General features: G+C 38.2%; 1 protein-coding gene across 1 annotated transcript in view; it reads right to left on the bottom strand.

Moving 5' to 3' along the window:
• The window catches only part of LOC136263621 (uncharacterized), a gene marked incomplete in the record, with an annotated part of 463,802 nt that overhangs the window by 222,131 nt on the left and 228,518 nt on the right, over positions 1-13,153 (bottom strand).

Below are 13,153 nucleotides of genomic sequence, written 5' to 3'. Positions count from 1 at the left end.
AGTACGTATGTAGCAATAGTGTCTTACAAGCAGCCAGACAGAGTATCTGATCTCTTTGGCTACCAAAACCTCATCATACAGGCTTCTCAAGACTACGAGGGTGACTTCTGGCTGGGCTATGATTGCTGTTTTAGGCAACAAGTGGCAGCATTCCCTTCTACAAATTGGGCCAGGACAGATTCTTCTTTGTGGAACATGGTCATGGTCATCCATCTTCAGTTTGCTTACTGTTACATAATAGGAATCTACACTCTACCCAAGGACAATTTCATCTCGTCAATCAACTTTCCCTTCCTGACAAGTGGCTTTTCAACAAAGGTCATCATCCGGTCAACTGTACAATCATCCTGTATGTTTTAGCTATAACCAGTCTCCAGATCAAGGCTGTCAGTTTCCTAATTGCCGTTATGACCATATTTGCTACTGTCTTACAATAAATGCCACAAGGCTTTCTATTGCCCTAACCAGTCTCAACAAGGAATAAGGCCTCTGTTTCCTAGCTCTAGTCAATATGCTTACTCTAGCCAGTATGGTTCTCACCGTTGATCTTTGTGCATACACTTGCTGTCTTTATTGAACTCTGACTATTGATACATGCATAAATAGTATTTATTGTAATGATTACTTCAGTTGTTATAATTTCTCATCAATTGTATTTATACAAAAGTACATGTGTCACTGGTTGTGGATAGATGTGCATTTCTTGTAGTGATTACTTGAGTTGTTATTGTTTGTCGATCGCATTTATATAATTTATACGTATTGATGGTTTGTGGATAGCTGTGCATGCCACCCCCCCAGTTCTATATAGATTCCTAATATTTGTGACTGGGCCTGCAATAATAGGGGATGTGCACGGGCACATGATTTTTGCCTACTATTTCAAATTTTCAACACTCATACCCGGTAACTTTTTTTACCATTAAGCTATGGGCTAATAACATTAAACTAGTTTACTTAGAAGTTAATCATCCTATCTATTGTGCAAAATTGTAATTTTCCTGTGCCTGGTGGATGCTCTGCACAGTGATAAATACAATACAATACCCTAACCATACATGTCTAAGAAACAGAACGGTAAATAAATATTGACAAAGCATCAAAAACAAGTATACGTATTTCAATCAAATGCATTGGCAGGTACTGTAAATTCACAGCATTTTGTGGAAATAAAAACAGCTATAAAATTATAATGAAATATATATGCTATTGACCTGAAGCGAAACCAAACTTTTCTTATGATGAGAATTTTTATTTTATATAATGTCACTTTTTTGGGTAAGGGAAATAAAGTAAAAAAAGTCCAATTTTCAGCACAAAAATTGCTGTAAATGTTAGTATACCTAGTTTGGGATGCCCTTATAGCCCAAAATTTAAGGTAACCTATAGGTGTAACTAAGCATTGCACCAACGTTCATGCTTTATCATTAAAAGTACAAATTGTTACACAAATACTAGTGAACGGAAGTTTAATGTTTATCACCACTGACTTCAGGGTGTGTAAAAGTGCAATACACCTTGTAGCCTTAATTTATATATTACATTAAAAATTGCTAATGTCTAATACCTAGGCTTGAGCCAATTATGCTTTGAAAATTCGATAATGCTTTTAAGCAGTGCTCAAAACTCCAGCCTATTATGCCCAAAATTATGCTCTCAAAATCAAGATTGTGCTCGAGAGCTGACTGTTTTATTAGAGTATATCTGCATTTCCTGACTACTGTAAGTGACTGCTCTATTAGAGAATCTCGATCTTATTTCTATTAGGTGTTAATAATCAGTCAAGAAATAGTAAACATAATAACACTGCAAGGTTTTGACATGAAATGCAGTAATAATGTACAGTGTGTTCATGTTGTGCAGTATTTTCGGTGTGCGCACTGTGCGTTTAATTAAAATTGTCCTATTATGCTGGCATAATGCTTGATGCTTTTGCTAGCCTATTATGCTCAAAATTATGCCGGCATAATTGGTGCAAGCCTACTAATACCTATGCATGGTTTTGCTGGAATTGTGAAAAGTGTAGAAAATTGACTACAGTACTGTATTTCTTTACAAGAGTGAGTTCACAAATGTTTTAGGCCAATCTTGTGAAAAACTAGTACTGAAACCTCAAAAATAGGGCTACTAATGGAATCAAAATATTTGGCCTCAATAATGAGGTGGCCTTATACTAAGGTCATAAAGTACTGTTTTGGGATCTATTAGAAGAGGTCACTATAAACAAGGTGGTCTTATTAAAGTACATGCATGTAGTGGCTGCTATGTGAGGTTTTCACTGTACAAATAAATCACATGAAGATAAATACTGTTACTAGCACAGCCATAACTGTACTCATAGCCACAACACTTATGTCATGAAAAGAATCTCACTTACCAGTTGTGAATAGCATCGATGGCTGACGAAGACCATTAATGTAATTGGCTTTATGAAGATTAACTGATGTAGCATATGAGCCATCAACAATAAAAGTAAACAGGAAATATCCAGCTGTCTCTATGCTCCTCACTTGATAACGAGAATCAGGTGGATGATAATATACTATGACATCTCCTGACTGAACAAGTATTCTGTTAGTACCAGTAAGCACAATGTTAGCTTCTAGGTATGTTGACCGACTGATATCGTTGTCAGTAACTGGAACTTGTGCAATTTTATTATAAATTTTTGACCCTGGCGATGATGGTCTCCATACTTGTATGTACAGGATACCAGTCTGAGAGTCATCAGATAGTAACCTGACACTGATTTTGGATATCCTGGCATTACAATAGAAATTGAGATTTGGGACAATATGTAATCTGTTACGACTCATTTCATCACTGCCAATATGCTCAATATTGACATTTTGAATGCACATCTCTCTTCCTATAGAATGAAAATCACTCTAATTAAATATAGTTCATACATGTACATGTACACAGAGACAATAAATGTAACCCACTAAGCAAAAAAAAACAAACCAACAAGTGTGTATTTTATGATTTTTTGTTGATTAGAGGGAAAACCCAATGGACTGTTAAACCAAGAGTTCATAATATACAGTAGTACCCCCACTACTATAATATTATTATGAACTCTTGGTTTAACTTTTAGCTATATCTGGTGAATGTTCTTCTGTTATAACAATAGACAACAGAAACAGCAAAACAATCAATTTTTTTTACAGTGACTATACATTAAATAGGAAATTTACTACCAATGTGCATTTAATAGACAAATTTTATAATAATGAAAAATTAACTGTTGCCCCTAGCAACCTAAATTTCACATTATTTGTAGGTGTCAATATCTTAAGTCACCTCTCCAAGTTTTAAAAGGATAGCAATTATAAGTCATGAGATATTACATTTTGAATTGTAATTTTCCCATGCATTGTTAATGAAAATGGTAACAGTTTCCCCTTCTGGGCAATCACTGATCTCTCTTCAAGGCAACTTGTTTCTAGCTGATCTATCTACAGGGTTGTTTGTTTGTAGCTGAAGTCTCTACAGGGTGATTTGTTTGTGGCCAAACGTTCTATGGTAGTTTGTTTGTAGCTGAACTTACTGATCTTTCTACAGGGTGAATTGTTTTTATCTGATATCATTAGGGTGATTTATTTGAAGCTGAACTCTTTACAGGGTGACTTGTTTGTATCTGATCTCTCTACAGGGTGAGTTTTTCTAGCTGAACTCTCTACACGGTGATTTATTTTTAGCTGATCTCTCTACAGGGTGTCTTGTTTCTAGCTGAGCTCTCCACAGGGTGACTTAATTGCTTGGGGTGAACTCTGTACAAAGTGATTTGTTTGTGGCTGAATTCTCTACAGGGTGAATTGGTTTCAAGCTGATCTCCCTGCAGGATGATTTGTAATGGTCTGAATCACTAAAGCGATTTATCTGTAGCTACATGGTGACTGTTCTACTAGAGTATCTTGGCAGTTGAATGCTCTATTAGGATGACTGCTCTATTAGAGTATCTCCATCTTGCTTTTGTTACCCATAGTTTGCTTTTGAATCATAACTAAGTGGTTTGTACTCTGATTCTTCTGCACTACTGCAAGGACCTTCTATTATGATTATTCCAGCTACATGCTGATTTTCAACACATTGCTCTAAGCGGTTTGCCTGATAGGCGTAAAAACTAATAGTCTTTATTCATAAAAAATGTGACTGTCTCAGCAAAAACCTGACTTGTTCGCACAAGCATGCATATTGAGAAAATCAAAATTTAAAAATAATTCATAAATTTACACATGCTACAAAGAAAAAATACGCAAGTTTTTATCAGGCTAGTACTCAAAGAAGGAAGACTCAAATCGATTAAAACTACATATCATCTTATATTCGCCTGCTCATGGAGAGTTCGAAACTCTTTGTTTCGTTTCTGTAGCTCCAGCAGTATGTGTGTCATGTGCATTTGTTTATGATGCAGTAAACATCAACAAGATCATCATCATTTCTTCTACAAAACTGCCTTCATATCCATATGCGCAAACATCTACAAGGTTAACACTCTATCTTGGCTGATGCGCTGATCCCAAAACACGTAATATAACTGACTAAACCGTTTCTTTGTTGGTTATTCACACTTTGCAGAAATAAGATCGGGATACTCTAATAGAGCAGTCACTTACTCTAATACAGCAGTCAGGAAAGGCTGATATACTCTAATAAAACTGTCAACTCTAGAGCATAATCTTGATTTTGAAAGCATAATTTGAGCATCATAGGCTTTAATTTTTGAGCAATGCTCAAAGCACAATGGATAAAATGTTGGGCATAATAGGCCAGAGCCTAGTCATAACTCTGTGAATATTCATTGAATTCCTACCAAAATGGTACTGAGATCAGCCATTTAAGTGTACAAAATTTCAGCCCAATTGGAGCACGCATTCGTGTTTTATGATGGATTTTGCAAAGTGTGCAAAATGAAGAAAAATAATGAAGAAATTAAAATGAAATTTTGGTTGCTCGTATCTCAGAAAAATTTCTGGAGCAATTTTCTTCAAATTTTGTATCTACCTGTAGACTTCACTACCTGGCTGGCACTTCTGTAGCAAATTTGATTCAAATCAGAGAAGGGATCACAGAGCTACATGAGTGTGAAAATCATGTTTTCTTTCTTCCTGTCAATATACTCACAGTGTGGTGCACTGGATTCTTGGGCCATACAATTCACTACCGTGTGTCATGATTTTCTCAGCTAATGACTTTATTAATTGACTATTTCTAATGCAAAGCTACAATTTAACCTTAAAGTGACTGTTTTATTAGAGTAGCTTGACCTACACCTGCTCTTACCATATAATTATTAATTGCTTATGTGACTTACCATATAGCAAGAAGCTAGCTATATATATTGCTTATGTGACAGTATCTTGATTGTTACACGCTTTTCCCAGCTAACTATTGTTGATGTTTTATTGTGTGCGACTGTTCTGTTAGAGTATCTTGATTTCGCCTGTCCATTCCACAAAAAATGCACATATTATGCCAGAATTTTGCTCATTGCTTTTACCCACCCATTATGTCAAAAATTTTACCCGTGAAATCCGCACTTCCTTATACATTGGTAAAAGTTTTAAAAAGAGGATTTATCAAGACACACGGTAGTGTGTCGTGCGGCCCAAGAAGCTGGCGCGCCACACCCGTGAGTATATTGACAGGAAGAACGAAAACGTCATTTTCACACATTTGTATCTCGGTGATCACTTATCTGATTGGAACCAAATTTGCTACACAGTTGCCCGCCAGCCAAGGGAGTCTACATTCCAAATTTGAAGGAAATCGCTTCAGTCATTTTCGAGATACGAGCTGCCAAAGTTTCGTTTTTTTTTTCTTTTTCTTCGCCTTTTCGCACACTTGCAAAAATTGCTATAACAAGCAAACGCGTACTCCGATCGCCTTGAAATTTGGCACACAGAAAGGGAGTCCAACGGCGAATCCTAGCATCAAATTTGGTACAAATCCGATGAATGGTTCAGGAGTTATGACCGATTATTCGCGTAAAACAAGATCGATTTGTTGTCACGCCTACAGGGTAAACCGCTTCATGGAATGAGTTGAAAATTGCTATGTAGATGGAGTAACCATCGTAGGAGTGCCTTTTGGTGGTTTGAAAGGAATCGAGATAAAGACCACGGAGATATGACACAAAACCCAACCTGTGTCACAATTACGCGATCGATTTTTATGAATAAAAAAGTATTAGTTTTCACGCCTACTAGGCAAACCGCTTAGAGCAATGAGCTGAAAATCGGTGTATAGCTGGAATAATCTTCATAGAAAGTCCTTGCAGTAGTACAGAAGAATCGGATTACAAACCACTGAGTTATGATTCGAAAGCCAACTCCGTGTAGCAAATGCGAGATCGAGATACTCTAATAGAACAGTCACCCTAATAGAGCATTCGGCTAATTTATTTATTCCATTATAGAATTTTATTACATCACAAGTTATTCTGTAGGGAGTTCAGCTGCAAACAGTTAATCTTATAGACAGTTCAGCAAGAAGACAGTCACCATGTGGAGAGTTATGCAAATATATCACTATAGAGATTCAGAACATTACAAGTCACACTGAAGAAAGTTCAGCTATAAACAAGTCATGCACTGTGTAGAGAATTCAGCTACAATTAAGTCACTCTCTAGAGAATTCAGTTACACAGAATTCAGCTACACACAAGTCACTGTGGAGAGAGTTCAGCTACAAACAAATTACCCTTTAGAGTGATCAGCTACAAACAAAACACTTTGCAGGGTGTTCAGCTGCAACAAATCAACCTTTAGAGCAATCAGCAATGAACAAATCTACCTGTAGAGAGATAAGCTAGAAACAAATCAACCTGTAGAGAGTTCAGCTACAAAAAATCACCCTGTAGAGACATCAGCTAGAAACTAGACACAATGTAAGGAGTTCAGCTACAAGCAATCACCCTGTAGAGAGTTCAGCTACAAAAAATTACCCTGTAGAGACATCAGCTACAAACTACACACAATGTAAGGAGTTCAGCTACAAATAAATCACCCTGTAGAGAGTTCAGCTAAAACAAATCAACCTGCAGAGAGATCAGCTACAAACAAATTACCTTTTAGATAGTTCAGCTACAAACAAATTACCTTGTAGAGAGATCGGCTACAAACAAATCAACCTGCAGAGAGATCAGCTATACACAATTCAACTTGTATAGAGATCAGCTACAAACAAATCACACTGTAGAGAGATCAGCTACAAACTAGACACAATGTAAGGAGTTCAACTACAAGCAAATCACCCTGTAGAGAGTTCAGCTAGAAACAAATCACCCTGAAGAGAGGTCAGTTACAAAAAATCACCTTGTAGAGAGATCAACTACAAACAAAACACTTTGCAGAGAGCTCAGCTACAAACAAATCAACCTGTAGAGAGATCATCTAGAAACAAATCAACCTGCAGAGTGATCAGCTACAAACAAATCAGCTTGTAGAGAGATCAGTTACACACAAATCAACCTGTAGAGAGATAAGCTAGAAACAAATCACCCTGTAGAGAGTTCATCTAAAACAAATCAATCTGCAGAGAGATCAGCTACATACAAATCACCATATAGATAGCTCAGCTACAAACAAATTACCTTGTAGAGAGATCGACTACAAACAAATAACCCTGCAGAGAGATCAGCTACACACAAATCAACTTGTATAGAGATCAGCTACAAACAAATCACCCTGTAGAGAGATCAGCTACAAACTAGACACAAAGTAAGGAGTTCAGCTACAAGCAAATTACCCTGTAGAGAGTTCATCTACAAACAAATCAACCTGTAGAGCAATCAGCTAGAAAAAAATCACCCTGAAGAGAGGTCAGCTACAAAAATCACCCTGTAGAGAGATCAGCTAGAAACAAATCACCCTGTAGAGAGTTCAGCTACAAGCAAAACACCCTGTAGAGAGTTCAGCAACAAAGAAACCACCATGTAGAGAGTTCAGCTGCAAACGAATCACCTTATAGAGAGTTCAGCTACAAACAAATTACCTTGTAGAGAGATCGGCTACAAATTAATCAACCTGCAGAGAGATCAGCTACACTCAAATCAACTTGTAGAGAGATTAGCTACAAACAAATCACCCTGTAGAGAGATCAGCTAGAAACTAGACACAATGTAAGGAGTTCAGCTACAAGCAAATCACCCTTTAGTGAGTTCAGCTACAAAACAATCAACCTGCAGTGAGATCACCTACAAAAAAGCACCTTGTACAGAGTTCAGCTACAAACAAATTACCTTGTAGAGAGATCGGCTACAAACAAATCAACCTGTAGAAAGATCAGCCACACACAAATCACCCTGTAGAGAGATCAGCTAGAAACTAGACACAATGTAAGGGGTTCAGCTACAAGTAAATCACCCTGTAGAGAGTTCAGCTAAAACAAATCAACCTGCAGAGAGATCAGCTACAAATAAATCACCTTATAGACAGTTCAGTTACAAACAAATTACCTTGTAGAGAGATCGGCTACAAATTAATCAACCTGCAGAGAGATCAGCTACACACAAATAAACTTGTAGAGAGATCAGCTACAAACAAATCACCCTGTAGAGAGATCAGCTAGAAACTAGACACAATGCAAGGTGTTCAGCTACAAGCAAAATCACCCTTTAGTGAGTTCAGCTACAAACAAATCAACCTGCAGTGAGATCACCCACAAAAACGCACTTGTACAGAGTTCAGTTACAAACAAATTACCCTGTAGAGAGATCAGGTAGAAGAATTCACCTTGTAGAGAGTGCAGCAACAAAGAAACCACCATGTAGAGATTTCAGCTGCAAACAAATCACCCAGTAGAAAGATCAGCTAGAAGAAGTTACCTTGTAGAGAGTTCAGTTACAAAGAAACCATCATATAGAGAGTTCAGCTACAAAGAAATTACCCCCATAGAGAGTTCATCTAGAAGAAGTCACCTTGTAAAGAGTTCAGCTACAAAGAAACCATCATGTACAGAGTTCAGCTACAAAGAAACCACCATGTAGAGTGTTTAGCTGCAAAAAATCACCTGTAGAGAGTTCAGCTAGAAACAAATCACCCTGTAGAGAGATCAGCTAGAAGAGGTCACCTTGTAGAGAGTTCAGCTACAAAGAAACCACCACATAAAGAGTTCAGCTGCAAATAAATCACTTGTAGAGAGTTCAGCTACAAGTAAATCCCCCTGTAGAGGGATCAGATAGAAGAAGTCACCTTGAAGAGAGTTCAGCTACAAAGAAACCATCATGCAGAGAGTTCAGTTACAAACAAATCACCCTGTAGAGAGATCAGCTAGACGAAGTTACCTTATAGATAGTTCAGCTACAACAATTCACCCTGTAGAAAGATCAGCTAGAAGAAGTCACCTTGTAGAGCGTTCAGTTACAAAGAAACCATTATGTAGAGAGTTCAGCTGCAAACAAATCACTCTGTAGAGAGTTCAGCTACAAAGAAACCGCCATGTAGAGAGTTCAGCCTCAAACAAACCACCTTGTAGAGAATTCAACTACAACAAATCACCCTGTAGAGAAGAAGTTACCTTGTAGAGAGTTCAGCTACAAAGAAACCATCATGTAGGGAGTTCAGCTACAAAGAAACCACCATGTAGAGAATTTAGCTGCAAACAAATCACCTGCAGAGAGTTCAGCTAGAAACAAATCACCCCGTAGAGAGATCAGCTGGACAAAGTCACCTTGTAGAGAGTTCAGCTACAAAGGAACCATCATGTAGAGAGTTCAGCTGCAAACAAATCACCTGCAGAGAGTTCAGCTAGAAACAAATCACCCCGTAGAGAGATCAGCTGGACAAAGTCACCTTGTAGAGAGTTCAGCTACAAAGGAACCATCATGTAGAGAGTTCAGCTGCAAACAAATCACCCTGTAGAGAGTTCAGCTACAAAAAAATCACCCTGTAGAGAGTTCAGCTAGACGAAGTCACCTTATGGAGAGTTCAGCTACAAAGAAACCATCATGTAGAGAGTTCTGCTACAAACAAACCACCATGTAGAGAGTTTAGCTGCAAACAAATCACCTGTAGAGAGTTCAGCTAGAAACAAATCACCCTGTAGAGAGACCAGCTAGAAGAGGTCACCTTGTAGAGAGTTCAGCTACAAAGAAACCATCCTGTATATAGTTCAGCTACATTTCAAGTCACCCAGTAGAGAGATCAACTGCAAAAAAATATCCTGTGGGGAATAATGGGCATGTAATAAACATATGTATATAATTTGTATAATTACTAATAAAATCAAAAACAATTGAAGCATTAAAAATCTTCTTTAAGTTCTTTTCTTCTTCCCGTGGTAAAGAAAAAATACATGTGTTAAAAAAGCCCCAAAGCCAGCCATAGGCCGGCTTTGCAGTATACAAATACAAAAAGAAGTGATATCTAATCAAAAACAGCCAAGCTGTAAAAAAAGGTGCGGCCCCCAAAAAGGCCATGGTGAAAAAAGATGTGAAATCCAAGGTGGCGGCCAAGAAATGGCTGTGATGGTAGGTTAATGGTTACATTTTAATAACGACAATTCAGGTGAATTTTGTGCCGCTTGGTCTTGGCACCAAATTCACCTGAATTGTCGTTATTAAAATGTAACCATTAACCTACCATCACAGCCATTTCTTGGCCGCCACCTTGGATTCCACATCTTTTTTCACCATGGCCTTTTTGGGGGCCGCACCTTTTTTTACAGCTTGGCTGTGTCAGATCAGCTAGAAGAAGGTACCTAATAGAGAGTTCAGCTACAAAGAAGCCATCATGTAGAGAGTTCAGCTCAAATAAATCACCCTGTAGAGAATTCAACTACAAACAAACTACCCTGTAGAGAGATCAGCTAGAAGAAGTTACCTTGTAGAGAGTTCAGTTACAAAGAAACAATCATGCAAAGAGTTTAGCTGCAAACAAATCACCCAGTAGAAAGTACCGCTATGAACAGATCACACTGTAGAGAGTTCAGTTAGAAACAAGTCATCCTGTAGATAGATCAGCTAGAAGAAGTCACTTTGTAGAGAGTTCAGCTACAAAGAAACCACCATGTAAGAGAGTTCAGCTGCAAACAAATCACCTGTAGAGAGTTCAGCTAGGAACAAGTCACCCTGTACAGAGATCAGCTAGAAACAAGTCATCCTGTAGAGAGTTCAGCTAGAAGAAGTTACATTGTAGAGAGTTCGGTTAAAAAGAAACTACCATGTAGAGAGTTCAGCTGCAAACAAATCACCCTGTAGAGGGTTCAGCTACAAACAAGTCACCCTGTAGAGAGTTCAGCTAGAAGAAGTTACATTGTAGAGAGATCAGCTAGAAACAAGTCACCCTGTAGAGAGTTCAGCTAGAAGAAGTTACATTGTAGAGAGTTCAGTTACAAAGAAACTACCATGTACAGAGTTCAACTGCAAACAAATTGCCCTGTAGAGAATTCAGCTACAAACAAATCACCCTGTAGATAGATCAGCTAGAAGAACTTACCTTGTAGAGAGTTCAGCTACAAACAAATCACCCTGTAGAGAGTTCAGCTACAAACAAGTCATCCTGTAGAGAGTTCAGCTAGAAGAAGTTACATTGTAGAAAGTTCAGCTACAAAGAAACTACCATGTACAGAGTTCAGCAGCAAACAAATTTCCCTGTAGAGAATTCAGCTACAGACAAATCACCTTGTAGAAAGATCAGCTAGAAGAAGTTACCTTGTAGAGAGTTCAGCTACAAACAAATCACCCTGTAGAGAGTTCAGCTAGAAACAAGTCACCCTGTAGAGAGATCAGCTAGAAGAAGTTACATTGTCTACAAAGAAACTACCATGTACAGAGTTTAACTGCAAACAAATTGCCCTGTAGAGAATTCAGCTACAAACAAATCACCCTGTAGAAAGATCAGCTAGAAGAAGTTACCTTGTAGAGAGTTCAGCTACAAACAAATCACCCTGTAGAGAGTTCAGCTAGAAACAAGTCACCCTGTAGAGAGATCAGCTAGAAACAAGTCACCCGTAGAGAGTTCAGCTAGAAGAAGTTACATTGTAGAGAGTTCAGCTACAAAGAAACTACCATGTAGAGAGTTCAGCTGCAAACAAATTGCCCTGTAGAGACAAACAAATCACCCTGTAGAAAGATCAGCTAGAAGAAGTTACCTTGTAGAGAGTTCAGCTACAAACAAATCACCCTGTAGAGAGTTCAGCTAGAAATAAGCCACCCTGTAGAGAGATCAGCTAGAAACAAGTCACCCTGTAGAGAGTTCAGCTAGAAGAAGTCACATTGTAGAGAGTTCAGCTACAAAGAAACTACCATGTAGAGAGTTCAGCTGCAAAACAAATTGCCCTGTAGAGAATTCAGCTACAAACAAATCACCTTGTAGAAAGATCAGCTAGAAGAAGTTACCTTGTAGAGAGTTCAGCTACAAACAAATCACCCTGTAGAGAGTTCAGCTAGAAACAAGTCACCCTGTATAGAGATCAGCTAGAAACAAGCCACCCGTAGAGAGTTCAGCTAGAAGAAGTTACATTGTTGCAGTTTAGCTGCAAACAAATCACCCTGTAGAGAATTCAGCTACAAACAAATCACCCTGTAGAAAGATCAGCTAGAAGAAGTTACCTTGTAGAGAGTTCAGCTACAAACAAATCACCCTGTAGAGAGTTCAGCTACAAACAAGTCATCTGGTAGAGAGATCAGCCAGAAGGATCACCTTGCAGAGAGTTTAGCTACAAAGAAATCACCCTGCTTCATCTTTTCTTCTTCCTGTAGTAAAGAAAAAATGACAGGTTAAAAAGCCCTAAAGCCGGCCATAGGCCGGCTTTATGGCCGGCTTTGGGGTATACAAATACAAAAAGAAGTGAAATCTAATCCAAAACAGCCAAGCTGTAAAAAAAGAGTGCGGCCCTGAGAAAGGCTATGGTGAAAAAAGATGTGAAATCCAAGGTGGCGGCCAAGAAATGGCTGTGATGGTAGGTTAATGGTAAAATTTTTAATAACAACAATTCAGGTGAATTTGGTGCCGCTTGGTCTTGGCACAAAATTCACCTGAATTGAGGTTATTAAAATTTTTACCATTAACCTACCATCACAGCCATTTCTTGGCCGCCACCTTGGATTTCACATCTTTTTTCACCATAGCCTTTCTCAGGGCCGCACTCTTTTTTTACAGCTTGGCTGTTTTGGATTAGATATCTATATTGTATTTCTACAGCAATG

Source organism: Dysidea avara, chromosome 1, assembly GCF_963678975.1.
Source record: "Dysidea avara chromosome 1, odDysAvar1.4, whole genome shotgun sequence".
Classification (NCBI taxonomy): Eukaryota; Metazoa; Porifera; class Demospongiae; order Dictyoceratida; family Dysideidae; genus Dysidea; species Dysidea avara.
The sequence above is the reverse complement of the archived record's forward strand: the minus strand, read 5'-3'. Positions and strand labels throughout refer to the sequence as shown.